This window comes from Eublepharis macularius, chromosome 10, assembly GCF_028583425.1.
Source record: "Eublepharis macularius isolate TG4126 chromosome 10, MPM_Emac_v1.0, whole genome shotgun sequence".
In the NCBI taxonomy this organism is placed as follows: domain Eukaryota; kingdom Metazoa; phylum Chordata; class Lepidosauria; order Squamata; family Eublepharidae; genus Eublepharis; species Eublepharis macularius.
The window spans coordinates 81590875-81609931 of record NC_072799.1 but is presented as its reverse complement, the minus strand read 5'-3'; the positions used below and the strand labels follow the sequence as shown (position 1 = coordinate 81609931).

General features: G+C 43.9%; 1 protein-coding gene across 2 annotated transcripts in view; it reads right to left on the bottom strand.

The window, feature by feature from the left end:
* MTUS1 (microtubule associated scaffold protein 1) overlaps nt 1-8243 on the bottom strand; it is a 154943-nt gene extending 146700 nt beyond the window's left edge. Inside the window, exon 1 of one of the 2 annotated variants that reach the window (XM_054989687.1) lies at nt 8161-8243. The gene's annotated coding sequence lies outside the window, so the exon portion shown is untranslated. Of the gene's footprint in view, nt 1-7449; nt 7499-8160 lie in introns of those variants that run through there. The other variant, XM_054989689.1, reaches the window with a different exon arrangement.
* Nucleotides 8244-19057: the final 10814 nt, after the last annotated feature.

Here is a 19057-nt window from a genome sequence, read left to right as displayed (position 1 = left end):
TGCCACATTCAGAGCGGTTCACAAAGTATGTTATTATTATCTTCACAATCACCCTGTGTGGTGGGTAGGGCTGAGAGAGCTCCAAGAAGCTGTGACTGACCCCAGGTCACCCAGCTGGCTTCAAGTGGAGGAGTGGGGAATCAAACCCAGTTCTCCAGATTAGAGTCCTGCTGCTCTTAATCACTATACCAAACTGGCTCTCCTTATACTACAGATTTTTTTTTTTTACACTGAGCATTCTGGGGATGGCACAGGCTTTCAAATAAGACATTCTAATTTTATTTGGGGGAAACAGAACAAAAAGGGATGATGGATGCAAATTGCAGGAGAGCTTTCCCTAGCTTACTGTCTTACCAATAGGTTTGCCAAGTCTCCCACTATGGCAAGAAGTCTTCCTCTGGTAAGGACCAGCAATTTAAAAAATGATGTTGTCACCAACATGCCACCATCCCCATGTCTCTGCCCCATGTCTCAACCAGCCTGGCAAACCTACTCACAGGTTGTTGGCCTGACATGGGCCTACACAGCAAGGGAGATCCTCTTCCCTTGCTTGCTCCTGGGAAAGGCACATATAACTTTCACTTCAGAGTTTTATCATTTTTTATGCTCGCCGCCCCCAACCCATGGACAGGTGATATTTTCCCACTCCAGATCTTTCCCCTACCCATTTCAAGGGGGGCTTTGTTATTGGCTGGCCTATTCCCACTCTTGCTAGAGAGGCTGCCCAAAAGGATTGCCTGATTTGGGAGTTTATTTTTGAACCATGTCACAAGTACCATCCTGGTTAGTACAGATACAGGAGAAATTCATTTGTAGATTAGCTGACATCCTCCAGCCTGACAGACCTTTTAGTATATCTCGGAAAAGAAAACCTGCATCTAACCATTGTGACAAGTTACTGCTTATGTTATGTCTAGGGTTGCCAGCCCTCAGGGGGTGCCTGGAGAGCTCCTAGAATTAGAACTGATCTGCAGCCGACAGAGATCAGTTCTCCGGGAGAAAATGGCTGCTTTGGAAAGAGGGACTCTGTGGCATTACACTGTGCTGAGGCCCCTCCCCTCCTCAAACTCTACCCTCTCCAGGCTTCGCCTCCAGGAACTTCCTAACCCAGGGCTGACAACCATAAGTGTAACACAGCATACTTCACTGCTGAAACAATTTTTTAAAAGTCTCCTCTTTTTACCACAGTAGCTTTCAGCTACTTTCACCCATGCATGCCATCAACCAGGGCTTTTTTTCAGCTGGAACGCGGGGGAACGGAGTTCCAGAACCTCTTGAAAATGGTCACATGGCTGGTGGCCCCACCCCCTGATCTCCAGACCGAGGGGAGTTTAGATTGCCCTCCGTGTCACTGGCGTGGAGGGCAATCTAAACTCCCCTCTGTCTGGAGATCAGGGGGGGGCACCACTCATGTGACCATTTTCGACAAGGGAGATTTAAACTTTAAAAAACTCCTCCCTTCTTCCAGCTGACCCAAAGTGATGTCATTGTGCGGTCCTGAGTTCCACCACCTCTTTTCCCAGAAAAAAACCCGCCATCAACTATATTTTAAAGTCCTTACAGGCTTAATTAAGTCAACCTTCTCAGAAGATTCCCAGTTCATATACATTCCGCGGTCATCCAATACAGCACAAGTTATTTAACAAGCAGCAACGTAAAAGCAGCATGTTCAGTCCCACTGTTGTCAGTGGCGTTCAACTCCAAGTATACCAGTTGAGGCTCACATCTTCAGACAGCTCACCAAGAACCCTCAATGTCTTTGTTTCCAAGCATGACAGTGATCAAATGCTTGAATGTAAACCATACATTCATACCAGGGTTCTGCATTGCAAACAGCAAACAAAAGGACATAAATAGCCAAGTTATAAAGTGCTGGCTGATGATTCACATTTTTTCCTATGCAAGACCTAATCAGTAGACAATTAAACATGTGTTGCAACGCAACCTGTTTCCCCACCCCCCCACCCTGCCAACAGTTTACAAGAGATGCCTGGAAAATGTTTAACTCGGTGGCATTTTATATGCCAACACAGCAACTCGAGGCACTTGAGGATTTCATCAGCTTACTCCAAGCAGCTGAGCTTATCATGTACATTTCTTTGGCGGGCCACTAACTGCTCAGGGCATGCTCTGTTTTAAAAAGAATATGTGCACTCCAGAAAGTATTCATCCCCCTACCTCTCTTTAGCCACAAAATGACAAAAATCAAAGTTAAAGTGAATGTCCTTTTCAGTTTCCCTATCTTTGGAGGCAATCTTTTATATAAACAGAAACATGGAAGTATAAGCACTTACATCGACTGACTATTTTTTCTAAAACAATGATTTTATTATCATTCTTCTCAGAGGCATATAGTTAAGAACAAAACTTGGACTAGATCAAGATGGTTAGCCGTGTTAGTCTGTCTGCAGCAGTAGAAAAGAGCAACAGTCCAGTAGCACCTGTAAGACTACCACAAATTTTGTTAGTCTTATAGGTGCTACTGGACTCTTGCTCTTTTCTAAAACTTGGACGTTAGCATTCACCATATTCAATACATTTATTCATTTGCATATTTTGTGAATGTATTTATTATGAAGGAAATGCTCTAAAAAAAACCCAGTTTTACGTATGGGTTTCTGAGGGTTTTATGGGGGAGAGGGGCTGCAGTTGTCAAACCACAAAACTATCAGGATCCAATGCCTTGAGAGGTTCATGGTACACACATCCACGGAGAGATTTAACTAGGACAGGACTTGAGATTCTAGAAGTAACTCATATTTCAAGAGGACACACATACCTGAAGGTTCACTAATAAGCACCCTCAGTTTTAACTACAACAACATTTGATTTATATACCGCCCTTCAGGACAACTTAATGCCCACTCAGAGCAGTTTACAAAGTATGTCATTATTATCCCCACAACAAAACACCCTGTGAGGTGGGTGGGGCTGAGAGAGCTCTGAGAGAGCTGGGACTGACCCAAGGTCACCCAGCTGGCTTCAAGTGGAGGAGTGGGGAATCCAGTCCCACTGCTCTTAACCACTACGCCAGTTAAAATACATCAGGCAGTTCCCAACGTATTAAATCTCCAAGTAGAACCGGCAAGCTTAAACTGGGAGATTAATCCAGTTATAGAGAGGTTCCTTTCAGGTCAAGGCTGAGATCCGGGACTGTTGTGCAAGAGAAAGACAATGCAGAGGGGGAGGGGTGAGTAGGAGAGAAGAGTTGGAGATTGCCGTGCGTAACCAACATTTCCCAAAATAACTGCATGCAATTTTAGAAGAGATACATTCAACTGCCTCAACTGACTCTGGTTAATCTTACTACAGATTTCTATATGGTGGGGATAATAGAGGGGAACTTTGTAACCATCTCTCACTCTCCTTATTGCAACAATTTACAGCAAAACTTTAATCTGGAGGTCTGTCATCTAGATTACTGGTTTTCAACTGGTGGACTGGGAGTCAGAGGTGGTCATACTAGCAAATCAACTGTTTTGGTGTGTTAATTATTTTTATTTGAAAGAAAAATTGGAAGGGAAGAATGAGGGACAGACACATACAATTTGTATCCTTTGTAGCTCTTCAGGGTTAACAATGAATGGGTTTACAGTTGAAAGCTACTGATTAAGTTTTCAATTACAAATTTCATACCAACTGCATAGCAATTTAGGTTTACAAAACTAACATTGAAATAACACTGCGCTGTTTAGCAACATATAAAATTCATAGTTAGGACAACCTCTAATGCCAGTCCAGTCCAGCCTCTTAGTGAGTGTGATGCACTGACGTTTAACCAAGAGGAGCTGTTCTTCTGGAACTGCAGTCAAATCATTATTCCACATTGCTGTAACTTCTACAGCAATGCAGAATGCTTAGCACAGCAAGGAGGCGCAGAGTTAAAAATGCAACCGGCTGTGTCAGGGAAAGAAAGAACATTTCCATTGGATGTAAAAAAGAGCCGGAGTGCTACTCGACACTGTTTAGGTTGCCTGACTCATCCAATTGCTTCCTTTACAATGGGGGAGGGGGGAGAGAAAGTGCGCATATTCTAGCCACTTGACTCAATGACAGCTTCATCTAGAGACTGAAGCATCACAGAGCACAATCTGCACCACCATCCCATGATATTCTTCCTAGTTTGGTTCAGACGCCTGACATGCAACCACATGCAGGTCACCCCCTGTGACTGTTTCATATGTTCTAACTGTGGGGGGCCTTGGAGAGAGAAGGAGCTCTTGCTTGTCACTCTACAAACAAATTATAAAAACAGCTGCTTAGGAACTTAGCAGTTTCCACTAGTTCTATTGTAATGGCTGCCAATGAGATGAGAAGACCAGACATTGGCTATTAGTCTAAATGACAGGAAGCACCACAAGAAAAATCTGATACCAGGAATATTTGGGAAGGGGAGAGAAACACACTCTTGACTGCACTGCTTCTAAAAGGACAGTGGACCTTTTCTGGTTTATAGACCTTCACGGCTAAAGGTTCACACACACACAGCCCCGATCAAATTTCTGAAGAAACAGGAACACAACAAAACCAAGATTCAGTATATGAAGAAGCACAAATACTGGCTTATTCTTGCCAATGGGATTACCATACAGTTCTCGGCTTGCTAGGATTAACATCTCGATAGGAAGTGCAACCAATATCAACGAGGAAGTTCTACACATTTATCCAGAACGTTTAATGTGGGAAAAATTAATGAACCTGGTGCCATTCATATAACCACAACCATCCTGTATATCAACAGAGTAATAATCTCATTATACAAATATGGAGTTGAGGTAGACCACACTGAGGTAATGATCTCAGCCTCTCAGTGTCAAGTCAAAAGAATTTTTTCCACATGATTCTAGAAACACCTTTGAATTTCATGAATTATCTATATAAGAACATTATCAATGTGGGGTAGAAAGCAAAAGGCATTTTTAGAAACAAAGATGTACATTCTAATAACAGATCTAAGCTTTAGGGATACGAGACACTCCAGTTTTTTTGTGAGGGGGTCTCAAACTGATTTCAATTGGGAATGTCAACTCACATTGGATAGAACGTTATTTAAGAGTGGCTCTCCAATGTGCTACTCTAAACATTTACATTCACATACATCACATGAGAGGCTCAAAAGATGCTTTTCAAAGACACACCTGATGATGCCATAACACAACAGCCACTGGCACACAAATAACATGCTTTGGAGCTGACACAGAATAATGACTATGGGACAAACTATGTTATATTGGAGATTCATCATCAAATCTCCCAATTTTTTTAACCCTTAAAATACAAACACAGCAGCATGGCCTCCAGTTCAGACTCAGGCTATATCATCAGGCAAGGGAAAGGGGGGGGGGAGTGAAAAGTATTTTCCAAATCTGCACCATCCAACTCCAGGCTGCAATGAACCCCATTAAGAAAACATTTTAGAAGACCTATGAGTCTGCAAATCCCAAGTTCATGAACTCCTGAGATAGCTTTAAGCAGGGTGGATTTGATTTAAATCAAATCAATTGAAATCATGATTTAAATCACTAGTCAGTAAAACTAGATTTAAATTATTATTTTCTACATAAAGACTCCTCACACTTAGCTTCTTGTGCAGATCTATTCTACTCCCAACAATCTTCTATTCATTGAATTTTTTTAAACTTAGCACTTAAGAGGGAAGGGATTGGTTCTGTGTACAAAGGTTTGCAAAGGAACAATGGGATTAAGGTTTTTTTCTCAACTGTGTATGTTTATTCTATAACCTTTTTGCTGTGAAGAAGAGATGTGATCTCTGTAGACACAAATTCACAGTTTTGAGAACTGTAAAACCAAGCATCTGTGATAATATCTTCTAGACAGAAAAACTGCCCAAAAATCTTATAGAAACCATGGAAGAGCATGGCATTGTGAATGGATTAATGGAATTCATTTACCAAAAAAATTAAACATTGCATGAATATACAGCCTCATGCTACATAATTAAAACCTAATCCTTATTTCATGGTGATAACCTTTGGAGTATAATGTATCTTAAATAGAAAACTATCTTTAGATATTTTTCTCAAAAAACATTTTATTAAAAAAATCTTATTCAAATTAAAAAGCTGATTTAAATTTTTAAAAATCCAATGTTTTTGATTATTTTTTTTTAAATCATTGATTTTTATCCACCCAGGCTTTAAGCAAGTGACTCTCCCTCAGGCTTGGTTTATAAACAATGAAGTGCTAGAATAGATAGCATCATTATTTCAAAATGTAGATACAAGCTTCCATCTTTGAAGGTTCCTTAGCATTAAAAAGTGTTCCACGCAACCAGAAAACTAGCACAAAAGGGGAAAAGATCCTCCCTTTCCAGTATTTTCTGAGTTTCTGTTTGGAAGCAGTGTCTACCACAAGAGAGCATTACAAAACATTAGCTTTCACCAGCAGCCTAAAATATAGCAGACCATTCTACCACCACCGCAGGTCTCTGCCATCTCAAGCCCCTAGTTTTGGCGTAAATCAAGCCTCAGCCACTGCAGTACGATGGTTACATTATCAGTGAGCACAAACAGAGAGAACAAGGTTGAATTCCCCATTTATTCTAGAAACTGCCTCACCCTACCTAACAGGGTTGTTGTGAGGAAAAAACAAGGGAGAAAGGGGAAATGAGTGAAAGGAATGCCAAGACAGACCCATACTGCAGAGGGAGGCTCATGCATTCATCTACCACAGGACTGTTGCAAAGATAACGTGGGTGCTTAGAACACATGAAAGGCTATGCAAATTCTATGTTGCTATTATTAGAGAGCAGCCCAGGAGAGCCTGATCTCATCAGCAGGGTCGGCCTTGGTTAGTAATTGGATGGGAGACCTCCAATGAAGACCAGGGTTGCAGAGGCAGGCAATGGCAAACCACCTCTGTCAGTCTCTTACCTTGAAACCCCCACCAGGGCTTGCCATAAGTCAGTTATGACTTGAAGGCAGGATTTCATTTCATTTACTGATTAACATGCCCTGACCAGGATAGCCTTATCTGGCAGGATCTCAGAAGCTAAGCAGGGTCAGCCTTGGTTAGTAATTGGATGGGAGCTGCAGGGTTGCAGAGGCAGGCAATAGCAAACCACCTCTGTTAAACTCTTGCCACGAAAATCCCGCTAGGGGTTGCCATCAGTCAGCTATGACTTGAGGACGAGATTTCATTTAAGTGTGATTTGGATAGCCCAGGTGAGCCCGAGCTCATCAGATCTCAGAAGCTAAGCAGGGTCAGCCTCGGTTAGTAATTGGATAATAATAATAATGATGACATTTGATTTACATACTACCCCTCAGGATAACTTAAGGCCCACTCAGAGAGGTTTAGAATGTGTGTTCTTATCCTCATAATCACCCTGTGAGGTGGGTGGGGCTGAGAGAGCTCTGGAAGAGCTGTGACTGACCCCAGGTCACCCATAAAAAACAACCCCAGGGGTCGCCGTAAGTCAAGTATGACCTGAGGGCAGGCTTTCACGGCATTCTTCGAGGCAGCTTTTCTCTTTCCCGAGCAGCGGCAACCCGCCAGGTCGGTCCCTACAAGCCGCTCGAGGCAGGCAGGCCCGGCAGGGGTCCGGCAGCACCCTTTGGACCGGCCGGGACGCCCTCCGCCAACTTCCCGCCCCCCCCCCCCCGCCGCGTGAAGTGCCTGGCGCTGCCCGCGGCTGAGGGGGGAGGAAGGCGGGCGAGGAGAGCGGCTTCGGGAAACTGCCGCTGTCGGGGCCGGACGCCAGGCGAGCGCAGCCTTTCGCGAAGAGCCGCAGCGCCTCGGGGGAGGAGGGAGCCGCCGCCGCCGCCGCCGCATTCCGGCCCAGGGGGAGGCCCTCCGACCGGAGCCCCCTCCCGCGCAGCCGGCGCTCCCATTGGCCCGCGCGGGGCCCGGGGGGGGGAAGGGCCGAGTGCGCCCCCACTTGACAGCGACGCGCCCCGCAGCAGGACCGCCCCCCGCCCTTCCCCTCGCCTCCCCCGGCAGAGAGTCCCAACTTGGTCCCGCTCTCAAGTTGCGGAGTCGGCGCGGGCTCCCCAGCTCGCTCGCCTGCGGCGCGAACGGCCCCAAGCGCGTCCCGCGCCAAAGTTCAGCCCTCTGCGCCCGCCGCGGAGCAAGGCAAGGAGGCTCCCGCCGGACAGCGCCGCTGCCCGCCCTCCCTCCGTCCCTGCCGGGCTCGCCTACCTCCTTCTCCGGTGCGGCCGCAGCGCAGAACTGGGTCCAGCGCAGGGCGGGCGCGCGCGCAAAGGCGCGCGGCTCTGTCTCCGTCTCCAGCCCGCTCCCGCGAAAGCGTCCAGTGCGCGTGCTCAGTGCCGGCCGGGGCCCGCAAGTGGCACCTTCCCTCCCTCTTGTGCCTCGGGGCGCCCGCGGCACCTGCCTCCCGCGCTGACGTCACGGCATTCCTCAGCACCTGGCCCGAGCGTGAGTCCCGTCGGCGCGGGCGGGGCGGGGCCTGCCTTGCCCCGAGCCAATAAGCGGGCAGCCTGCGGAGTCATGCAAATACGGCCAGGCAAGGGGAAGGGACGCGGGAGACAAGGTGGGCCGGCCGGTCAAGCACGAGTCCGTTTTTCTGGTCTTAAGTTTTGGAGGCCGTTCCTGCTAGGTATGCCCTGACCTGGATAGCCCAGGTGAGTCTGATCTCGACAGGTATCAGAAGCCAAGCAGGGCCGGTCTTGGAGAGTGATTGGATGGGAGAACTCCAGCGAAGACCAGGGCTGCAGAGGCAGGCAATGGCAAACCACCTCTGTTAGTCTTCTGCCATGAAAACCCTGCCAGGGGTTGCCTTAAATTGGCTATGGCTTGAGGGTGCTCACCACCACCTGCTGCCAACTATTTTGGTTTGTTTGCTGAAAGGACTGTTGTACTTTTAACAACAGCCTGCAGAATTTTGGCAGGCGGAGCTGCCCCATCACTGCATTTCCACTCCAGGAAGATTCGCTTGTTCTAAAATTTCTGCTGGTCAAGCCAGTTTGGTGTAGTGGTTAAGAGCAGCAGGACTCTAATCTGGAGAACCAGGTTTGATTCCACACTCCTCCACTTGAAGCCAACTGGGTGACCTTGGGTCAGTCCCAGCTCTCTCAGAGCTCTCTCAGCCCCACCCACCTCACAGGGTGATTGTTGTAAGGATAATACTTTGTAAACTGCTCTGAGTGGATATTAAGTTGTCCTGAAGGGCAGTATATAAATTGAAAGTTATTATTATTGTTATGGGCACAGAAGTTTTCTCAGAAAACTAGTTAGAATATTAGACTAGCATCTAATAGACCTGGGTTCATATCCTCACTCTGCCATCAAGTGACCCTGCACATGTCACACTGTCTCAACTTGACCTACCTCACAGGGTTGTTGTGATGGGGAGGTGAAACCATCTATGCCGCCCTGAGCTCCTTACAGTAAGGGCAGGATTTTTTAAAAAATACTAGAAAAATAGACATTTGATACAATTTTGTGATGAATGTTCTGTACCTAATTACCTTTACTTGGAAGTAGTGCATTAATTCTAGTGCCATTTACTTCCAACTAAGCAAGCTTTGTATTGCAACCTAAAATGAGCATTATAGACTACCTTACACATTTTAACATGTAATCAAAATAAAACATAGGTTTGAGCCATCACAGGGCAGTTCAGAGAAAACACTTTGGAAGCTTTCAACTAGAAATAATTTATGATGCAGACTTGCTTTTAGATTTTTAAAAAAAATCATTTTGTTAAAATCTAACAATATGATCCTAAATAAATCTGAGTTCCTCAATTGTATGGCTCCAGATGTTAGACTGTAAACTGAAATCCTTTGCACATTTACATGGGATCTTAACCCCATCCTGGATTTACTTCCAAGTAAACATACATAGACTCCAACGGTCCCCTTTTGCTATTGAAGCAAGTCCTGTGCTGTAAATTCTATAAATTCTGTGCCGGGCTAGTATACCTTGGGTGCTAGAGAAGATTACAAGATGTAATAAAGGAAGATGCTTTGGTGGCTTTCATAGGTGTGTAGAAGAGGGAGTGCTGGTAGGTGTAGCTTTTATCAACCCTGCCACATGATATGCTGTTCCTTCTGAAATTTCATCCTTTTAACTATTAAAAGTATAGGAAGCCTGCCCTCTGTTGCATCTGACAACTCAAACAATTATGAGAAAGCTTCCCCCCCTTTAAAAAAACCCCTCCAAATGTCCCTCTCTTAATTATAATTCCATGAAAGATTATTGCTGATTTGGCTTTATTAAAGTTAAATAAAACAAAAGTCTAGGAGCACCTTAAACAACATTAACAACATTATTTTCAATATCAGCTTTTATAAGTCACAGCTCACTTCTTCAGGTATGTGGAAATCAAACTGGGAATTTTTCTTATGGGCTACCCTTTTGCATTTATTATAGTTAGCATATGCCGTGATAGAGTGTGTATATATACACATGCCAGTGAACAGGAAGCAGAACTGATTGTGAATGGCATGCATTCTTGCCTTACTGCTGTATGAAAAATTCTGTTTACCTTCAATGCGGTTAGCTCAGGGGAGAATGCACACAAAACAACTGTGTAAGCTGTCAGTGGAGAGTAAACACCTGACTTGGATCCCATTTAACTAAATGGTAACTACGGAAAATTACGGAATTTTATTGTGTGGGCCTCACAAACCACAGCTGATGTCAGCACCCACAGTGAACACTTGCTTTACTGTCTCTGAGTGCAGCTGCAGTTTAGGTACCAATGGTTTAATAATTAGTGTTCATGAACCAGATTAGGACCAGGACAAGACACTATTAGAAAAAACTGGAGCCACTGTTTGTTATGTTCTCTGCAGCTCATATGACACACTTTCTGAATTGTTAGGGTTATTATAATAATAACATTTGATTTATATACCGCCCTTTAGGACAACTTAACACTGACACAGAACAGTTTACAAAGTGTGTTATTATCCTCACGACAATCACCCTGTGAGGTGGGTGGGGCTGAGAGAGCTCTGAGAGAGCTGTGACTGACTCAAGGTCACCCAGCTGGCCTCAAGTGGAGGAGTGAGGAATCAAACCTGGCTCTCCATGTTAGAATCCTGCCGCTCTTAACCACTACACCAAACTTGCTCTCTGAGTTGGGAAATTCCTCAAGATTTGGGAGCGGAGCCTGGGGATGGCAGAATTTGGGAAGTGGAAAGAACAACCCTAATTGTTGCTCAAACACTACAGCTTAAACAATCACTTTGACTAATCCCTGCTTGGGTAATATAGGATTATACATGGTACATGGATGCTTATTAGACAGAATGGAAGATTCTACACTACTACTGAGGAATTACACAGTTTTAAAGTTGTCAATGAGGACATTGAAATTGTTCAATATTTTCTATTCCTTCACTCAATTATCAACCAAAAGGGAGACTGCAACCAAGAGATCAGAAGAAGATTGAGACTTGGAAGAGCGGCCATGAGGGGACTAGAAAATATCCTTCAGGATAAGGATGTGTTGGTGGGCACCAAGATCAAGGTGATCCAAACTAGGGTATTCCCATTACTATGTATGGATGCGAAAGCTGGATAGTGAAGAAAGCTGACAGGAGGATGAAGAGTTTTGTGTTAATTCAGAAGCCTGCAGTTTCCTCCACCACTAGAACTTGCTCCAGTATGAGGCATTGCTTTAGAAAACTACACGTAATTTGTATTTCCAAGCACAGAAAGCCTGAGAGGCTTCAAAGTACGCAGCCAGCTTCTTATTAAGCAATATTAGAGGTGCTAAGGTTCTATTTGGGGCACATTGCGTGTCTGACAAGTTATCTGTGAGGATTCTATCTTCATCATTGCCAGGGCAACCTTACATTACCTGATTGTTAAGGTCTGAAAGCTTGTCACATTTCATTTCCCGCGTAAAGATCTCAGTTTACACTCAAGCCCTCTCATTTGACTGTTTTAGCACATAGTCATTCTTTCTTCCTATTGTTTTCGTTTTACCAGGGAAAGAACAGTAATGATTTTTAAAGAAGGGGTTTCCAACCATATAAAACTGACAAAGGAACATGTCCCAAATTTTATGGTTGTCAAAGGCATGTGTCCCAGAGCTCCTTTCAAACCCCACTGGCAAAATGGGGGATCTTTTGAAATCCAAGCACAGAAGAATATTTCAGAATGCCACGTTTGAACCACAAGACACTGGCTGTGATTTTCTCCCTGTGCCCCAACTTCAGGTATAAGTAAAGGCTCAGTCGCGGGGCAGCTATCATCAGCTATGCTCAGTGCTTTTTTTCTAAAAAAAATGTTTAGGGGTACTCTCAGTTTGACTCAAGAAAATTACCATTTTATAGTTCAAATCGGAAAAAATAAATGCCGTCAATGGACAAAATTACCAAGAACATGCATTATCTCGTATTACACAGCTCACAATAACTTCACAGATTAAACACTCGCTTCCATCTGAGACTCAGGAAACATCGTGAAAGGAAATGACGTCAGAAGACTGTTGGTGATGAGAATTATGGGTATCAATATGCCAACCAAGCCCCTCTATAGTGACACGTGCGCACAACCAAAGAGTTTCGGTATAAACAAACTCTTTGCACTCTTTGAGCAAAACGTACACAAATACACAAATTGGTCACCGCCATCAGGGGTAGCAACAAGACTGACCAATCACCGTGCTAGATTCCAACTACCAGAGCTCCAAGTGGCTTAGAGAAGACTTGTTTGTATTTGTCTGCACCCTAACAATCACCAATTATGCCAGCGATCTCGGTGGCGTGTTCAGTGCTCAAAGACGTTCCATTTTTTGTAAGACAAACAGCGCTCCTAGTGAGTTTAAATATAACTAAACACCTTTGTTGCCAACATACACTACATAAAACTTAACAAATCACATAAATATCCATAATACGTTTGGAGTTGGTTTAGTGGGAATTCCAACATTTTAAAATTTTTACTTTCTCCAGTTAGATTCACAAAATGTTTAGGGGTAGGCGTACCCCTGCATACCCCCAGAAAAAAAGCACTGGCTATACTTGCAGCTATAAAGATGATTCCAGCCACCATCAACAAGCATTAATGTGTAGAACCATTGTTGAAATTCTGTTCTATTCTGTTCTTCAGCTGTTTCTAATTGTCTTCTCATCATGTGCAGTCCTTAGCCAGAAACTGGGCTTTTTTGATGCTTTGTCACTGTGGAGCAGTCCCTGATGCTGTCCACCAGTTCTCTTCCTTCCTGGCCTTTTAAAAGTCTAGTCAATCTTGGTTATTTCAGAGGTCCTGACTTGGATAGCACAGGAGAGCCTGATCTAATCTGATCTCATCTGATCTCAGAAGCTAAGCAGGGTTGGCCTTGGTTAGTAATTGGATGAGACACCAATGAAGTCCAGGATTGCAGAGGCAGGCAATGTCAAACTACCTCTGTTAGTCTCTTGCCATGAAAACCCCATCAGGGGTCACCATAAGTCAGCTATGACTTGAGGACAGGATTTCATTTCCTTTTTTTCCCTGTGATGAGCAATTGAGAATGACAAATCATGGGGTTAGAACCAGCCAAGTTTTTATCTCAGTCTTGCCCAATTCTCCTCCTTACTACAGCTCCCTTCTCGCATGACTTTTATACATGCATAATTCTCTGCATAGCCTTGGTGGTCAAAGGGGGGCCCTCTTACTTTTCAACAGAGGAAAGGTTGGCTGAATCAAAGTCTCTGCATTCGTGTTTTTTAAATATTTGTTTGCCTGTCAGATTGATGATTACAAAATTTAATGTTGAAGTTATATTATGGGTGTATTTACAGTATTATTTGTCTTCTGTGAACTGGTTTTATATCTGCCATGGCTTTCACACCATTCTTCCCTCCTCCACTTTATCCCCACAATAACAACCTTGTGAGGTAGGTTAGGCTGAGAGATTGCCACTGGCCCAGAGTCACCCAGAAAGCTTTTGTGATAGAGCAGGGACTGGAACCCGATCATCCCAGGTCCTGCTCTGACAGTCTAACCATTACATCACACCCACTAAATAAAATGAAAACAATAGAATAAGATTGCAGTTTGATTGTGTCTTTGTTTGAATTCAGCGCTAGGCCTAAACTCATCCATATGCACTAAGGCAGCGAATACAGTTGAATCTAATGGGACATACCTCCGCCCCCTGCCCCAATCCTATGAATGTTTATTACAACATCAGAATTGAAGCATCTCCCTTCAAAATTTTCTTTGAACAATAGCTGTTGCCCAGTTATCTCTCAGTCAGTTAACGTGTCTGCATTGCATCCATTGTCAGGGAGATAGACTGCCTGAAACTAGTTTCCCTGGTTGGAGAGTATGGTAGAAGAATGATGGAAAGAGGGTGTTTGGATTTGGCTGTGCCAGGCACCGATATATATTTGAAGGTGGTTCTGGGCTTTGCCCTGTGCATTTGCTTCTGCATAATGACAACGTGCAACCTGTAAATTTGCCCCAAGTAGTTTATTACAAAAGCAGTATAAGTATTCAGGGCACTCATACAAAAAAAAAATATTTTGTTTAAACTTGCAAATGCCATTGGTTTTAAACAATTGCTCTTTAACAGAGATAAGCCGTTAAGGTTAACATCATCTTTAACCTCCTAGAAACGATCTCCTCCCTACTCTGTCCTCAAATAAGTTGGCTTTGTAGCTTAGCTCTAGTTAATAGAAAACTTTAGAGAAATCTGAAGGAGAGAATCTTCAAGCGGAGGGTTGTCCCTTTAATCCTGCAAGTGCCCCCCCCTGCAAGTGCCCCCCCTGCAAGTCCCCCCCCTACCAGCATATCGAGAACATGGTGCTGAAAACCCTACGGGATGGAGAGCCTCCTTTGGTGTGAGGTAGAAAGGAAGAGATTAGAAGAGGACAAAATAAATTGAACAGGGAAGGGGAAACTGAGGTCGCACAGAAGCAGTCCCGTGAGCTGGCCAGATGTTAAAGGATAAGCTACTGTGAAATTATTGCTGAAATACAGAACATAGGATCATATGAATCCAAAGTGCTTTGCTTATCAAATATTATCTTTTGTTTAGTACTCGGTTCCAACATTTCTTCAACCCATTGGTCTATTTGTGGAATATGTTTAGACTTCAGATACAGAAGGAGAATCTTTTACCAATTAGGATCGCTCGTGGAATCCAACTCTTTGAATGGCCTCATAGGGATCAGACACAGAAACTTTGTTGGGACTGTTCTGAATATCCCAATACTCAGGGGAGAAGTGGTGTGTGGAATAATATATTTTCAATCACACTTTGGTTGTCAGGGTACACCAAAGTTCGCTTTGAACATGTACAATGCTTTCTGTGCAGGAACGAGCATGTTGGCAGCCTCCCTTGGGAAAAGAAGGCATGGAATGCAGACAATTTCCTTACAAATACTTTTTAGGATTAAGAGCAAAGAATTTGCCCCAACAAAGCTATTCACAGAACTGAGATTTAAAAAGAAGAAGAGATTTCTTAAAGCTGGATGATCATCTAACAGATCGTTTGTTAGCAAGCTTTCCAAGTCCAGTGAACAATCCAAAAAAATGCCTGCAGAGAAATAACTGGAAAATTGCAGCTTAAAATGCAAAGAGGTTGCAAGGAAATGAGGAAAGGAATAGGATGAAAGCAAGAAGCAAAGGTGTTCCTATCTATCCGTAAGAGTTAAGAGTTTTCTTTTTTATATTTTTTACTATATGGACAATTGATCTTGGTTTATGATATAACCATGTTCATGGTGGTGGTGCTGTCAAGTCATAGCTGACTTATAGTGACCTCTGTCGGGTTTTCATGGCAAGAGACTAACAGAGGTGGTTTGACATTGCTTGCCTCTGCAGCCCTGGTCTTCATTGGAGTCTCCCATCCAATTACCAACCCTGCTTAGCTTCTGAGATCTGACGAGATCAGGCTCACCTGGGCTATCCAGGTCAGAGCAGCCATATTCATGAACTTCCCTAACAGCATAACAACAACAACATTTGATTTATATACTGCCCTTCAGGACAACTTAATGCCCACTCAGAGCGGTTGACAAAGTATGTTATAATTATCCCCACAACAATAATCACCCTGTGAGCTGGGTGGGGCTGAGAGAGCTGGGACTGGCCCAAGTTTACCCAGCTGGCTTCAAGTGGAGGAGTGGGGAATCAAACCTGGTGTCATGTTTGCCAGCATACCTGCCAATAATGTGTTTTGCATTTTGTGATGATCATAATTGTTTGATGAAGTTATATTTTGTTCACTGTATTAATCATTTGAGAGTGTGTAACACCTTGAACAGTATGGCTCTCTAATAAAAGTTACTTCAACCAATGCACCTGTGTGCTTGCTGTGAGGGACTTGGGGATCTAACTGCCAAGGACTAATACCCGGTTCTCCGGATTACAGTCCTGCCGCTCTTAATCGCTACACCAAACTGGCATGAGGGTACGGTTTGACTGTTAACACAGGGGTGGGAATTCTTCTTTGTATGCAGAAGGTCCCAGGTTCAATCCCTGGCAGGTATTGGGAGAGACCTTCATTTGAGTCCCTGGGGAACTGCTACCAGTCCAAGTAGACAGTTTAAGACACCTTCTTGTGTTCATTATGTGTCCCCATCAAGGTAAAGGGCAATGAGATCTTCTGCCTGGGGCAGTACATAACTTTGTTAATTATTTAATCTTTAATACCTTTAAAGCATTTTTTTTAAAGTTCATAGGCAAAATTCATAGGCAAGAAAATGCTCAGGGGGGTGGGGAGAAGATGGAACCAAACATCAGAGAGATTCTCATCTACCCATCAGGAAGAATCTGCCTCTATCAAAGCGTGGTCAACCGTTTGCCCATCATTTCATTTGTAAGGAAAATAAAATTCCAGTTTGTCCATTGAAACAATGTATGGGAGTAGGCGGTGTTTAAGATATAGATGTGTGAAACCATTAAAGACTTTATCCATAATAACAAGATTCAAGGATCAAGTTGTATGATCAAAAAATGCACTTTAAACCCTCATGACTCACTCTGAAATTCAGCTATTCTTCTGAATATAGGGGATTTATGTTCAAAGCAAACTACACTACAGAAATATAAAGACCAAATAAACCATTTTAATGCTTCAGCCATTAGACTAATTGTAGCTTGCTCTAACCTCTGATGTAATAGAATCCCATTTTCCCACCTTCCTTGGCTATTATCATGTTACAAAAAGTACCTTGCTTTGTTGATCATTAAATATGAATTATTTCTAATACTCTTTCAAATGGATTCGAAGTGGTTTGCTCAAAGCCATCTTTGGCTGCCAAGAATCAATGTTCCTCTAGACCTTTCCCACAGAATTTTATCAAAGTGAAGAGACAATGGACACCACGCAGCACAAATGATGTAGAACGTTCATAGGTGGATCGCATGGCCCCACTGGGCCAGTCCCAGGTGGGGTGAAAATGGTGCCCTATAGGTGCTGTTTTTTGGCACTTCCTTTCCCCCGGAATTCTAAAGCCAGTTCCTATTGGTTTGGCCATAGTGAGGTTCTATGTGGCCCCCCTACGGGTGCATTTCTACTGCGTCACTTCCAGCTCTCAGGTATATCATGTCCAGGGAGGGGTTTGCAAGGGGGAGGGGACATGCAGAGATGGAACTTACAGGCCGTAAATCATTCTTGCATGCACACATGCACACCCAATAAGGCAATGAAGATCCTTGTGGTAAACAACTGTTGCTGAAGCAATCGGAATGACTATCATAATATCACTAAATGAGAGAGAGTACGTTTTCTCCTTCCCCACTGATTAACCACAAATAGTCCATACCAAACTGGAAAGGAAAGAGTTTCCAGGTCAGAGTTGTACAGGTAGCCTTGAGCAGGTAACTGTAATTGTAGAGATCAGTACACAGCTCACACAGATATAAGTTAAATATGTCAGATGATTTATGGCCTTGGTAGGGCTTTGTGATATGACTGAAGGAATTATTTGTATATGTCTTGACCTGGATAGCCCGGGTGAGGCTGATCTCGTCGGATCTCAGAAGCTAAGCAGAGTCAGCCTTGGATAGTAATTGGATGAAGACCAGGGTTGCAGAGGCAGGCGATGAAAAGCCACCTTTGTTAGTCTTTTGCCATGAAAACTCCGCCAGGGGTCACCATAAGTCAGCTATGACTTGAGGGCACTCTCCACCACTACTTGTATAGAAGTCCCATGGTGCAAAAGTTCAGCATTTCCATGACTTCCTAAAAGCATTTACACTTAATTAGATCATGCCTTAGCTATTCTTCTATGGATTTCAAAAGATGAAATGAATCTGCTCTGGTAACGCACAAGGGAAAGCAAAGGACACTGAACAGCAATAGGCAGAAGGGGAAGAAAGAAGTGGAGAAAAGAACCATTCCAAACACATTCAGATGCCCTAAGCAATTGGCACATCTAGCTATTTGAACACCTATGGCAAGTTTCACAAATTGTGCTCGGAAGGGATGCTGCCAGTGGTGCCTAATGCACTCTCTTACTGTAGCATAGTGATTATGTGGTTGGGCTGCAAATCAGCACTCTGCTGGTTTTGAATCCCACTACTGCCATCAGTTCAGAAGGTGACCTTAGGTAAGCCACTCAGCCCCAGCTCCCCAGCTGTATTGTGGGGATAATAACAACACTGACTTTGTTCACTGCTCTGAGTGGGGCACTAATCTGTCTAGAAGGGTGGAATATAAGCACAGTTGTTGTAGTTGTAGCTTGTGCAGAAAAAGGTAACAAATATAGGGGAGATGGTAGCCTTAGGAATTTGGGGTTGCCTGAGTGTTGCGCTGGCATGTGCTGAACATCTTGAGCATTTCTAGACAGAACTAAGACCCACTGAGTTTAACAGAGCTTAATCTTAGGTAATTGTCCATAGAATTCCAGCCTTAGCTTAGTATAGAGAAATCAATACTATAAACCCACCCTAGTGACCCCTGCTCCATGCCCAGAAGATGGGAAAACCCAGCCAGGATCTCTAGCCAAGCTGGCCTGGGGAAATTTGCTTCTTGACCCCAAAGTGGTGATCGGAATTACCCTGGGCATGTAAGAAGGGGCCACGAGAGCTAAGCACTAATGTAACCCTTCCTGCCCTCCCTCTTGTGAACTGCCGAGATTCACAGAATCAGCATTACTCTCCTCTTTGAAGAAGGCAAGAG